The 14,411-nt window shown below is 42.0% G+C and overlaps 1 protein-coding gene across 2 annotated transcripts in view; it reads right to left on the reverse strand.

Annotated features, from left to right (window-relative positions):
- Positions 1-13,839, reverse strand: part of Nck2 (NCK adaptor protein 2) — a 146,310-nt gene extending 132,471 nt beyond the window's left edge. The window contains exon 1 of one of the 2 annotated variants that reach the window (XM_048810463.1): positions 13,651-13,839. The gene's annotated coding sequence lies outside the window, so the exon portion shown is untranslated. The remainder of the gene's footprint in view (positions 1-13,650) is intronic. The other variant, XM_015505004.2, reaches the window with a different exon arrangement.
- Positions 13,840-14,411: the final 572 nt, after the last annotated feature.

Below are 14,411 nucleotides of genomic sequence, written 5' to 3' on the forward strand. Positions count from 1 at the left end.
ATACAATTGTTTGCTGTTCTTTGAACAAAGAGCATATTATATATACTTGAATACGTAAAATAAATACATAAAATACATTTCGAGTTCATAAATTAAAAAAAAAAAAACCTGCTCCCTTCAATGAGACCGAACAAAGACTTATTTAACATACAATAAATTTTTTCCTTTCAAAAAGCCCAAGAACTAAGTTTAACTTGTGTTATTTTCAAACTAAGTTCCATGAGAAACACCAAGCACTAATTCTAGTCTATCATTAACATAGTATTTCGAGAAAACCACTTTATCCTAATCCACATCATCAAAATCTAAAGGCAACACCGACTGATTCAGAGTGAATCAGAGGGAGAGTTGCTAGTTATAATTCTATTTTGAAAGGTAGAGTTAACTTATTTTCAGATGCTAAATAGAGCTTAAACATAAACACTAAAATCTGTCCACCTTGAAAAACTGTTTTTAATGACTTGTTGTCAAAACAGCCCTGTGACCAAAGTACTAGACTGAACAGAACTCAATAATCAGAAACACGGTGTTAAAAAATACATTAAAAAAAAAAAAAAAAAAAAAAGACATGCACAAGGCCCAGGCTTCCATCCTCAGCATTAAAAAAAAAAAAAATCACTACAACAGAGTGAGAAATAGTTTTAAATTTCAAAGAAAACACACTCCAAATTAGACCATCAGCAGGCTAGGAAGCCAACTTTTAAAACGTCTGCATAGGACTAGTTTGCACAATTCATTACTACTCCAGAAGAAGTCATCTGATTAAGTCAGTCTTTTTAAGATGTAAATGTGATGGCATAATGCATTCAAGCCACTCCTGATAAGGGAGTATTCTGTATATCTGATACCAGCATTCCATTAAAAGCAGCAACAAGTAGCTCTGTTGATTTCTAAGAGTTAAAGATCTTAAGGAAAGAAGAAACGTATACAGGGAGCTTCCATTATCTGGAAAGCACAGACTAGTTGACTAAAAAAATCAAGGGCTCATGGCATGTCCACAGATGGTCTGACCCTCACCTGGGCCCTACAGTAGAAGTGGCTCTGGAGTAAGAGAAGGAAAGACACGACAATAACAAGGGTATACAACTGGCATGGCAATGTCTCTGCTCAGGGGACACTAGCCAGTCTCCAGGGGCTGCCTGCGTGCCTAAGTTTTTGAGGAACTTGAAGGAAACATTAACCTTTTCCAAAAATGCTTAAAATGAATTCTACTTGGTCTTGGCTGGATGAGTGGGGGGCTTCCCATGGTGTCTCCCCCCACATAAAGGTAATGAACAGTCATACTATGTACTTGTTAATGAAGATTAAAGTTGACTATAGATTGTAAAATCTCTGCACTGGTTTATGGGCTCCCTGCAGGCAGGTCTCTGATTCTGGGATGTACCCCCACAGCCTCAGGACAGAGCTGGTTATCAATTAAAAATTAATTGTATGTATACAATTTAGTTAAAATACCATCTGGACAGCAGACCAATCTGTGGGAGGGATCGAGATGAATGCAACTCTGTCTACATGTCCACATCCGTCCTCCTCCCATCCGGAACTGCACTCAAAAGTAACAGAGGAACACATATGCCACTTAAATTGACTTGTTTCATGCTTTCAAGGGAAAAAAAATAAAAAAGTTTTAATAACTATGAAACTGTACCATTACATGTGAAACGAGGGTAGGGAGGAGCTCTAAGTGGCTTTAGAGAACATCAGCAGCAACCCCTTGTCACAAGGAAAGCAGGAGAGAAGTCGAGAGAGGGTGAAAATTAGTTTTGCAACTTGAGCCGAACCAGTAGCAGAGGAAAAGGAGAATCTACATCTCTACTCCTCCTGAGAGTCCACATCTCCACTCCTTTTTGAAGCTGAAGTTTAGAGGAGCAATTATTCAAGTTCAGAAAAGAGATTGAAAGAGATTCAATCCAGAACCATCATAAAGAAAAGTCAAGAAGTTACTGCATAAAATCAGAGGATTTCCTGAAAGGTGGGGGAGACTACAATAAAGTCAATATACCGCCTTAAAAAAAGTCCAGGGTGTGCCTTTTTTTACACTTGGGGTGCCCAAATTCCAGCCTGGACCTGCTGCTGAGGTCTCCTGAAACCACTCACAACAGGACCTCTGAGGACCAAAGCTCAGTCCCCACGACCCACACTCTGCTCATCTTCAAAACAGCCGGATTCACAACATTGGTCTCCCTCCACCCTGGCTGTAAAAAGCAAATGATACACACACACACACACACACACACGTAACAAAGAGATACCTACATGGTTCTGTAGTAACTGAGAACTTTCCAGTCTATCCAAAGAGTCACTATTAAATATTCAGAGATCAGTTCGCAGTCCACATGAGACGTGGCGATGGAAGAAAATAAAGATGGATTGCACTTTTAACGATCTCTACCAAGGGAAGTTCAAAAATTTACAAAGTGCTGACTTTGTGTTTATCCTAGCAACAGAACAGGAAGAGAGGAGATAAGAAACAACAAAGTAGAAAGAAGAGCAATAGAACAGGAAACAATTTACACAAAACAGATAGATCACAATAAAGCCAAGGAAACTCCCAACTGGCAGGTCTCTGCATTTCTAGGTTTTTCCTACTGATCAAGTAAGAGTCTAATTATAAGGAAAAAGAAAAAAAAAAATGTTCAGACAGTAACATCATACTCTAGCCAGCTCAGAGGTAGCTCTGTAGACGCTGAGAGTCAGCAACTAACTTCCAAATTAGAATTTTCCCTTTCCCTTCCCTTCATAAGGTCTAATTTGTGGTATTTTTGTTCTCTCTCCCCCAGGGTTTTAGAACTATACAAAGAAAGAAAGAAAACATCCAAAAGCTAATGTATGTGACCAGTTCAAAATTTATCAGGCTGAACCCAGAATCCTATGAACTTCAGAAATAATAAAACACAATTTTTTTCTAGAGATAATCAGCAATGTAGGACTTCTGAGCTAAGAAAACAGATGTCTTCGATTAGACCAAACTCTGTAAATCCATTGCTTGTTAAAAGTAGCTGATAAAGGTCCCCTCCATTACTTCCACGTCAGTGGAAGCAGAAAGTGCTCTGTTTAGTCCCATCTCAGTTATATCAAGATGCTTCCTGTAAAAATCAGCTTTACCTAAGTATAAGGTACAAATATGGTGAATTAAAATTTTAAAAGCAGTATATGCTATACTTTAACATCATTACAGATGAAGAAAAGCCACAATTAAGTCAATTGAACTAAAGGAAGTTTCTTACAATGTACAGATGTATAAACAGTGTTTACATCTATAAAGATCTAAAACTTTTCACTATATTGATTCAAATGAAGAAACGGATCTCCAAAAGGATACGTGTAAAAGAATCTACATCATTAATGTAAATATTTCAGCAAAACAGAGCAAGTTGACCTATTTTTGAGCCAGTTCACTCTTGTGTGGGGGCTGTGTGCTACAGGATGCCAAATAGCATCCCTGATCTGTGCTCACTAAATGCCAGGATCCCCCCCTAGACCCAATATTTTGCAAATGCCTCAAGACACTGCCAAATGTCCATTTGGGCAAAACTGCCCCAGTTGGGAATCACTGATTTATATACATGGGTGAGGGAGTTCAAGTCTCAGCTAAGCTTTTAAAAATCCTAGCCCTAAAATCTGTGGATTTGCAAAAGTGAGTTGGTTTCTACTTCCCCAATTCAAATCTAATAGCTAATTAGATCCAAAAATGAATGAGACGCTACATGGAATAAAGTGTAGTATGTTCAAAATACATTTTCTTTCTTAGACATGGAACCCTGACCCACCAGAGGTATTCATGCAGAGAAAGAGAAGCTACTTCTGTAGGAAAAAACTCAGCATCTCTGACCAGGATGGCTGAGATACATCGGATTCAGGGCATGGTCAAGTTTAAGAAGCAAAACAGTAAAACACTAGACCCTTCATCTGTAGGTGGTCAATCAGTAGAGCGTTAGCTCTACCCAGGAACACTTCAAAATGAAGATCATGATGAGAGAGAGATTATGATTGACACTTTTGTCCTCTGTTTTAGACCATAAGGTCATCATTTCTTCATAGTCCACTGGGTCTTATCTACTGCACCCTACACAAAAGACCTAGTAAGGACACTATGAAAACGGAACTGAGGCAAGACAGAGGACTTCACTGAAGGGAAAAGCATCTTCGAAATCCACTCCACGAAGGTTCTAAGAAGATGGCAACAGAAACACTTAAAGGAAAACCCAAGAATGTAATATACAGACCAGCTTTAAGATAAGGGCATGGAGACTACCTCGAGATACGTACAAACCTGAGAAATTGGGGGTGGAGGGGTGGGGACCAAAGGCAAGGAAAGAAAGAACAGAAATGAATGGAAAGAAAAGTCGGTTTTCTTTATCTTGGTAGATTCCACTGAGTGTGTTTCTTAGAGCGAAAAAAAAAAAAAAGTTGGGCTGGGGTTGTGGCTCAGTGGCAGAGCGCTCGCCTAGCATGCACGAGGCACTGGGTTTGATCCTCAGCACCAGATAAATGTAAAATAAAGATATTGTGTCCGCCTAAAACTTAAGAAAAAATATTTTTTAAAAAGTCATTTGATGGAAATTCACTATTCATCCTTTGCAAATTTCTAAAAACTGTCTTTGAAATAACTCACGTCCCTTGCTATTTTTCCACTCTCTTTAAAACTTTTAATTAAAAATTAAAAAAAAAAAAAAACTCAAGGAGTTTGCGTTTTTTATGCTGATGTCCCCAAGATGGCTTCTGTCACTCCAAAAGCAGAAAAAAATTTACTCTCAATTCTGACCACCCCTTCTCATACACTCACGGGGACTTGAAAATGGGGATACAAGATTTTAAAGTGAATGTTCTTAAAATGGACACAGCTGGCAAGAGAGAAGGGGGAAACAGACATCAGGTGCTCTTTTCTTTTGTAACCATGCTCCTAAGTGAGAAAATATTTGCTGACTTGCAGACATCCTTAAAGACACAGCTAAAATTCATACCCTACAAAACATAGGCACGTCCTTGAAGGAAAACTGATATGGGCAGTCTGTCTTCTAACCTGGCCACGGACACCTTTTTAGACATCTCACTGTGATTTGCTGCCTTTCAACTTACTTCTCCGGCTGGCCACACCCACAGTGGCTGTGAGGATCATGATGCCCAGTTAAATACACGCACCTTTGTTGCCACTCACCCTGGAGCATGCTTTGTGCAGAGTGGTCCCGTGGAAGTGGTGTGACTGCAAATCTAAACCTGAGAATGGAAAAACCCCATCCAAGTTATAGCCCTTCTGAAATCTGGGGCAAGAGGAAGCATCTCCCAGCAGGGACACCAGGGATACTCGCAGCTGTATCTCAGTCCCACGTGCTCTGGGAGAAGACTGCCCAACCCTCTGATGGCACCCAGGGTCCTCCGAACATGGGAGGGTAGGTTTGGCATGATCTAAGCAGGTAACTAACTTGGAATGGCAGCCAATGCTGCAGCTCCCATGGGGACCTTGTTACAGCCACTTCCAAGAATCTGGATGGAGACCTGCCCTGGCCTTTCATGCCCTGAGGAGGAGGTATGGAAGCCATCCTAGGATTCTTAAAGACCTTCACAGGTATCACATGGCACAAAGGGAAGGATTTGGTAGGTTCAGCTCCAACATTTGCAGCATGCACCTACCTACCCACCTTGAGGAAAATACTGGTAACTCAGGAAAAAACAGTAGCAGCCTAGAACAGCTGAGAGACATATTCCAACAATACCACAGTTAGAGGCCAACTGAAGAATGAAAAAATGCTCCTGCTTCCACAGTCGCCACTGTGGTGAAGATGGGGTAGAGCCCAGCATACAGCTATTTATGAAGAGGTACATCACATAGGCCCGTGCAATAGTACCCACACTGCAGGCCATGCTGGAATTAAGATGCAGTTACAGGTTGAGCATCTCTCATCTTGAAAGTATGAAATCCAAAAGCCACCAAAACTGGAAACTTTTTGAGCACCCATGTAATTCCACAAGTGGAAAATCCTACACCTGATCTCATGAGATGGATCACAGTCAAAACACAGGTTCACTAAAAATATTGTAAAAAATTACCTTCAAGCTACATGTATATAAGGTGTACATGAAGCAAACAAATTTCGTGGTTAGACTTGAATCCCATCCCCAAGATATCTCATTGTACAAATGCAAAAGTTCCAAAATCTGAAACACTTGTGGTCCCAAGCCATTTTGGGTAAGGGATGCTCAATGTGCACTGAACAGAACCACCACCCCACCACCACCCCAACCCCCCACTCACCCAGGGGTACTGCAAGTCTCTCTAGCAGTAGTTTTCAGTTGTTCCAACAGGGATCTCCTGAGAATGTATTAGAAGAGCAAATTCTCAGGCCCTACCCCAAATCTCTGCATCAGACTCTCCAGGTGGGACCATCCCTCCACATTGTGCTAATGCTCATTTCAGAGTCTGAGGACCACAGGTCTACAGCACACCAGGGAAGAGGAGCAGCCAGGACAACACAGTGCCCAATAATGCTCTTCTGTGACCTTCACAGTTACCCCTCCATGCGCACTTACACAGTTACCAATTGTTCATCATGTCCTTCCAAAGTCCAGGGCCTCCTCCACAACGCAGCTGATAAGAGATTCCCGAATGAGCCTCTACCACACTCCACTCCCTATCACTGATTTTCCAACAATGTTTCTCAAATCTCATACCATCATAAAATTTATGGTTCTGTTTTATGAATTTTCAGATACCGCTGAATGAAAAGATGGTAGCCAGACTTGGAGGATGAGGTAGCCAGAAAGTGAACACCAGACCTGACCTTTCCTAGTCACGGGGCCCACAACCAGGCAACCTACAGTTCTTCTCCTCCTTTCCACAAGTTTAAAAACAGAACACACCGTACTCAATCCTGGTGAGAAATCAATGAGTTATGTGTAAAGTGTGAGGAGGGAGAGCTAAAAATCACTAAAAAGAGGTTTGATTTTAGCTTCTATACTTAACAAATTAAAAACGTAACATGTGTCAGAAATATGTTGAACACTGATTCCCCCCAAAAAGCTATTTTACATTGGCAATTTAACCTCTACAATTCAAAACACATTTGAAAATATGTGTAAGGTGCACGAAGTATTCTGGTTATATGCATTGACTTTTAACCAAGTCTGATTTTAGAACTCTAAAACTGAGTATATGAAATATCACATTATTCCTTATAACTACGTGGGTCATGCCTTTCTCAATAAAATACTATCATGATTACCACAATTATTATTCTAAAGGGTTTTTTACTGTGTCCTTTTAGCTATCTCAACTTTGGAAAATTCAGAATAAATGAACCCTAAGCCATGAAAAGCTTATAGCCCTGAACTCTCTGGGCATGACCTCCCCAGTCACATGTAGTCCACCAACCACCCAAAATATAGCAAGAAGTACAGTAAACGTACACTAAGCATCAGATTTTTTTTTTTTTTTGAAGATTGAGTGATAAGATTTTTTTTTGAGAATTTTAATATTTATTTTTTAGTTATTGGCAGACACAACATCTTTGTTTGTATGTGGTGCTGAGGATCGACTCTGGGCCGCACGCATGCCAGGCGAGCGTGCTACCGCTTGAGCCACATCCCCAGCCCAAGCATCAGATTTTTAAGGCTTCACACAACTAAAAGAATGTGAATTAGTGCACTGATTAGGATTTATATTGATTATCTGCAGAAATAAAATATTTCAGATGTGTTGGATAAAAGAAAAGTACTTAATTTTTACATTTTTAATGTGATTATAACAACATTTCAAATTACATGTAGGGCTCACATTTGAAGCTCATAGGATATTTCACTGGGACCAAGTTGCTCCTGACAATCACTTCAAGGGGCATTTGCAGGGAGACACTGCAAACAAAAGATGCACACACCTCATTTTCTGCTTCTGATCTCTCCTGCCCTTAGGGAAAGCCAGGCTCATGCTGGGTCCCTGTGCAGACAAGCTATTGTTACAAGGGATAACCCTGAACCAGCCCCAATAGATAGAAGTCTCTAAAAGCAAACTGATTATAAACTTTGTTGTTTTGTAACCATTGTTAGCAAACTGCTGCTCAGCATGTGACCACAGATAACTTTGTAGCTTAAAGGGCTGGGGGTTGGGGTGTATTTAAAGGCTAGGAACCAGTGAGGGAGTCCAGTCTACAGGCCCACACCTGCCCTGCTGGGGACTTGGAATAGTGAGTTGAGGATGACAGAGAGCCACCAAGTGCAGGTGGTGGTCAGGCTACAATGTGAGGGTGGAGTGAGCAGACAGATTGGCAGGAGTGATTAGAAAGTTGTTTTGATGTCCAAGTCAAAAAGAGAAAGAAGAGCCAGGCTCAGATATAAGAGATCTTTCAGAGGTAGAATCAATAGGGGATGATAACCGGATTTGGAGATAAGGGGGAATTCAAGGATGAATGAGTCAATCAATGATGAGAAAAAATAACCAGAGAACAGACAGGCTAGGAAATGATACAGTTTGGGACAAAGTTTCAGTGGAACCAACTGATCAGTGAGAAGCTGGTCCATTCACATGAATTTATTTATTTATTGATTGATTGATTGATGGATGGATGGATAACAAACCATGGATACACAGACTACTTAGAGCTTGAGAGAGAGCAGGCAGGAGGCACTTCTACTTCACGGAGCAGCCAACTGACCTGGGTCAGAAACACCCACACAGAGCTCCTGGGCGTCTCATCAAACACCTTCATGCACACTCCAGGATGGGACACTCTGGGGACAAAGGCTGCTCAGTCCACCCCAGGCTCCATCCTCTCACTGTGCCCTTCCTCCAGGAGCCAGGGGAACCCCTTCCTTTCCACACAAAATCCAATACATTATCCAACAGTTCAGATATTGTATCATGGTCCTCATGAAGGAAAAAAACAAACAAAATGAGTGTTGGGAGAAGCATCTGTAAGTGGAACTCAGTCAAGGCTTTTTCTCTAATCATTCTGCTTAAAACCTGGAGCGCCAAGGCTCCCTGCCTGTCATGGGGTTCTATGCCTGACTCTTAAAGAGTGGACAGGACCTCCTTCTTCTGCTACTCTGAAACCATCCCTGGCAGGTGTTCCCAGATATACAGATTCCACACCCGGGTGATGAAAGCAATAGTACATCCTAAAATCAGCCAGGTGTAGGAATGCAGAGTTACACACTGTTACGGGCTGAACTTTTCCCCTCCAAATTCAAATGCTGAAACCCTGCCTCCAGAAAACAATGCAGAGGTCCCTCAGTTTCATGGAGGACCCCCGAGGGTACCAAAATCTTCAGATGCTCAAGTTCCTTATATAAAATGGCATACAGTAATCGCATGTCACCTACACACACCCTCCCATATACTCTAATCATCTCTAGGGAGATTATGGGAATAATGACCCAAAAAAGCCTGTACATATTCAGCACATTCACAAAATCTGCAATTTTGATCTGTAGAGTTAATCCTCAGATGCAGGACCCACAATACAAAGGGTCAATCATATTTAGGGATAGAACACTTAAGAAGGTAATTAAGGCCAGGCACAGTGGCAGGTGCCTGTAATCCCAGCAGCTCAGGAGGCTGAGGCCGGAAGATTACAAGTTCAAAGCCAGCCTCAGCAACTTAGTGAGACTCTGTCTCAAAATAAAACATAAAAAGGGCTGGGGATGTGCCTTAGTAGTTAAGAGCCCCTGGGTTCAATCCCCATTACATAAAAAAATAAAAGAAGGTAATTAAGGTTAAATGAGGTCACACAGAGAAGAAAAGCCTTGTACGGACAAGGCAAGAAGAGGAGCCAGAATAAGAGCCCACATCAGACACCAACCTGCTGGTACCTTGATCTTGGACTTCCAGCCTCCAGAACTGTAAGAAAATAAATTCTTCAGCCCCCTAGTCTGTGGTATTCCATTATGGATAATACACCCACCCAATAGGAATAAGCACTCTTCAACAGGAAGTTTTCCAGGGTAACTCCAGCTTACAACAATGAAGCAAGGACACAAGTTCACTGAAAGTGTCTGTCTGCCTCCCCTCCAATGGCTCACCTTCAGATGATTCAACTCACACATAGGATCTGCTCCCATCAATACCTGCACACATCAGCAATAAGGCTAAGGTACACACCCAAGGGCTATGACGCTCTGCTCTGTCTAGTGCCTCATAAGAAAACAACTCTACCCAGCTACATTCTGCTCTCCTCTTCTACTACCTGCTTGGCAGTGACAGAACTCCAAGGGGAAGGACTTAAATCTAAATTTAAGTCCTGTAATCCCTGGCGCTGTCCTTGAGCCCCAGTATCCTGATCTAGAAATAAAGACTGGAGCCAATTTTGCCATGTTATCTAGAATATTAAATATGGTGGTGGATGTGCAGAGTACTTTGTAAACTATAAATTATCACACAAACATTAGTATACATTATTTTTATCTCACTATGGCATTTTAGATCTTCATTAACAATTAGCCATAAAAAGCATTTTGTTTTCCAAAACTGTCTCAAAAGAAGAAACTGCAATACAGGTTGAGCATCCCTTATCCAAAATGCTGGTGACCAGAAGTGTTTCTATTTTGTTTTTTGTTTTGTTTTTCTTTTTCCTAATTTTAGAATATATGCATATTCATACCTTGGAGATGTGACCCAAGTCTAAACATGAAATTCAATTGTTTCACATACACTTTATATATACAGTATCAAGGTAATTTTATACCACATTGTTAGTGTTCCTGCATTTTGACCACAACCTATCACATGAGGTCAGATGTGGAATTTTCCACTTGTGGCATCCTGTCCACATTTAGGCATTTCAGAAAGTTTTGGGTTTTGGGTTTGGGGGCATTTCAGATTTCAGACTTTCAAACTAGGGATGTTCAACCTCAATTGAAATTTTAAGTGTATCTTCGGCTTCTTTTCTTAAAAGCATTACAACAGCAAATGAAGTAGGGAGACACTCAACAACTAGCAATGCTTTGCTCAGTTTCCAGTCCAGGCTGACATGCACAGACTAATCTACTGAAAAACCGCACACTTTGCCAGCCCACCAGGTGGTTATGTAGTTGGATCGGTTTGGTTTGTTGCAGACAAAATGCAGGTGCATAATCCCAGGGACCCAAGCGACTGAGGTAGGAGGATCATGTGTTCAAAGCCAACCTCAGCAAAAGCGAGACACTAAGCAACTCAGTGAGACCCTGTCTCTAAATAAAATACAAAATAGGGCTGGGGATGTGGCTCAGTGGTCAAGTGCCCCAAAACAAGAAAACAAAAAATGCAGGTACACAAAAAGATTATATAAAATTACCTTCAGGCTATGTGCGTAAGGTGCATATGAAAAATAAATGAATTTCAGGGTTCTGTCTTGCTTTTGTTATGTTTAGCTTCAAGACTACAAATGACTCATTTGACAGGGATTTTACCAAACAGAGAAACCACTGGACCAAATTGTCCCACTGTCTGCATAACATGGGGACCAAGACATCAGTGGTGTAACGGAGGTTCTAAGGTACAAGGATTCTGGAGATCTGTTATTACAAACATTATTGGCGTGCTGGGAACACATCGCCCCAGTAATCCAGGCTCAGATTCAATAAGTACATGTTGCACATAAACTGGGCATAAGGTATTACACTAAGTGGGAACACCTGTGGCTCTTAGAGGGCTTGGAACTTCCTAAAGAAAATACAAAGCCAAACAACCCATAGAAGAAAGTCACAAATGTCAAATCAGACACAAAGTGCTGTGAAGCTTCAAGGACAAAGTCATCACCTCTAGCTGGGGAAGATTTGGTAAGATGTGGGGAAGAAGTGACCACTGGAAGAAGGAGAAATGGAGACAACCAGGGTGGGTGGAGCAAAGGAACCCCCAGGGAACACAAAGGCCAGTCTGGGACAGGGTCACCACTGTGACACCACCTTGAGACTGCCATGCCAATCAGAAGAACCCTTTCATTTCCATGGCTCCAGACTGAGAATCTGGAGATAGGAACAGTTGTGCCACTGTGTCGTTGGTGTGTTATCAGGCAGGAGATTAACTTGCTTATGTGGCACCTTCAGGAAAAAAACATTATGTTCAGGTGAAATGCAGTAAAAGAAAAATGACTAAACTTTTAAACCGCACAACTAAAATGGCCTAAAGAAGTGACAAATTATTTTAACTATAACCACATACCTTTGATAACCTGTTGAAAACCTGCCTTGACCTCCTTCTGAGTTGCCTTAACTCAAGCATTTAACACACACCTTATCATTTTTAGCTTAGGCCCTTTGAAGTGTTTCCATCACTCATTTTAGGAATGAGAAAGAATTTGGAAGTGCCATCTGCAGTCCCTCCAGATGAGAAAAACTAATTTCCTAAGCCTCTGGGGGAGCTGTCAGGGAGTTTCTACTTCATTTGAGAAAAGAAGTTAGCTTACTACTTTTTCCCAAACATCACTCACCACCCTCTCCTGCCGTTCTCGAGAGCAATCTTGAGTTCTTCAGTCATGAAGCTTCATTTTTAATGTCCAAAAGCCATTTTCACAAACCCTGTCTTTCTCAGGGCACACTGCAAGCCAGGTGGAGCCTTTAGAAGCATTTTCGTCCCACAGAGTATCACAGACTGGTCTAGCCAGGGCAAACTCCGCTAATGCAAGCCGTCAAGGAAAGAACTCCAGGTCATTCTGGGCAATCAAGGAGTCTCAGGGCAGTCCGAAAGGTTATCTCGTCTGTGCACACACAAGATGATTTCGGGTGCATTCAATATGGATGACAGCACATTTCTCAAATACTGTGTACATAAGATCTGCTGTTTGTTGGAAAACCACAGCAACCCCCAATGTAAATGACAGAAGGTGAAAATATGACAAGGCCAAATGGAGCAAGGATGAGGAAAATGTAAGGATGTAGCATTTAATAATACAAAATTCAAAGCCTTAAAAACTGACCACAGCTGCTTCAAATGCACACTTCACAAGCCCCACCCATTTAAAAAGGATCAGTTTCTCCACAAGTGGGCAGACGGAGTTAGAGTAGACAATTTTCCAGGTGGCAGTTTGTGGCTCAGTTTCATCCTGTGTGTCATGATCAACCCCACTGTTGACAGAATAGAGCAGCTAAGAAACTAAGTGCCAGGGAGAGGAAGTGAGTGGGCATCTCCATCGGCTTCCCGCTGCTTAGAGGTCTCAATTTCAGTCTCAGATGGCCACAGATCCGGCCACTTTCTTTGACCAAAACTACATTCAACTTCAAGGAGAGAAATATAAAGAAAGGATTTTCGTTCACAATCTCTCGCTCACAAACAAGGATAACCACCTGCTTCTTAGGGAATTCCTATTGCCAACTTGTAAATCCTACACCCAGAGCCCAAACTGGGTTAAATATCCTCTTTCTCCAATGTGTCCACTGACTACCATTCTCCTTCTATAAACGCCATACATGCTTCAAAATCCTGTTATTAATTCACCCGTTTTATCTCTGAACATTCTGTAAGTGAATTAAGGGTGTGTTCAGAAGCACAGTTAAGATCTGTTTTGATAAGTCAAAGCAGCCCAGGTTTTTTTTTTTTTTTTTCCAGTCACTTCTAGAGTTGAAAACCACTGTTGATAAACGTATCAAAAGCAGGGACATGAAACACACCCAGAATTACTTTCATTTCTACACAAAATCCTTTCCAGAAGCTTGCGCTGAACTGAGACAAGGAAGGGACTCCCCTACCTGTGGGGCCCTGGCAATCCACGCCCTCTGGCCTTTGGGTTTGGTTTCTTTTTGGGTCATTGCAGGAGCGGGCCTGAGATGTTTGAGGCCCCTCCAACCCCGACAGGGGCCTGCTCACCCCACTAAACACAAATTTGGCAGAATGAGCTTCAAACCTGTTGGCAAAATAAACAAAACCAAACGAGGGGCAGCCTCAATGGTCTGAAGTGGCCAGAGCCAACTCCAAACGCGGTCCTGCTTTGTCCCTGAAGCTATTTACAATAGTTTTAAGTCAGGTGCCTGGTGTCCATTAACCAATGACCCCCAGCATCCCGCGCGGACGAATCGAATCGTTATTGTCTACAAATTAAAACGTTTTGCAAATTAAACCCCTCCACACAACGCCAAGCTAACCACGCTCAAAGGGGAGTCACCCTGGATGATTTAAAAACCACACAACAAACGCTTCCAGGAATACTTGGTGGTTAAATCGCCCTGAATAAACCAGGAGGACAGAGCGATTGGGAGAAACTTTGGTTCAGGTGACTTAAGAGTCTTGGAAATCCGAGGCAGGACGCAGAGGCTGAAACCCGGCACAAAAGCGCCCTTGGCTTGGCCCGCCAAGGCAACAACCTCCTTTATGTGATGTGACGGTAGCTTTGTGCGGGATCATAAATAGTTCTAATAAACACAGTAAGTTCTCCCGGCCCACACCGGCCTCCCGAGTCCCGGCGCTGGGGCCCTGGGATCCTCGGCTATTCTTCCCAGGCACACGCGCCCAG

The sequence above is a fragment of the Marmota marmota genome, unplaced genomic scaffold (genome assembly GCF_001458135.2).
Source record: "Marmota marmota marmota unplaced genomic scaffold, marMar, whole genome shotgun sequence".
In the NCBI taxonomy this organism is placed as follows: Eukaryota; Metazoa; Chordata; class Mammalia; order Rodentia; family Sciuridae; genus Marmota; species Marmota marmota.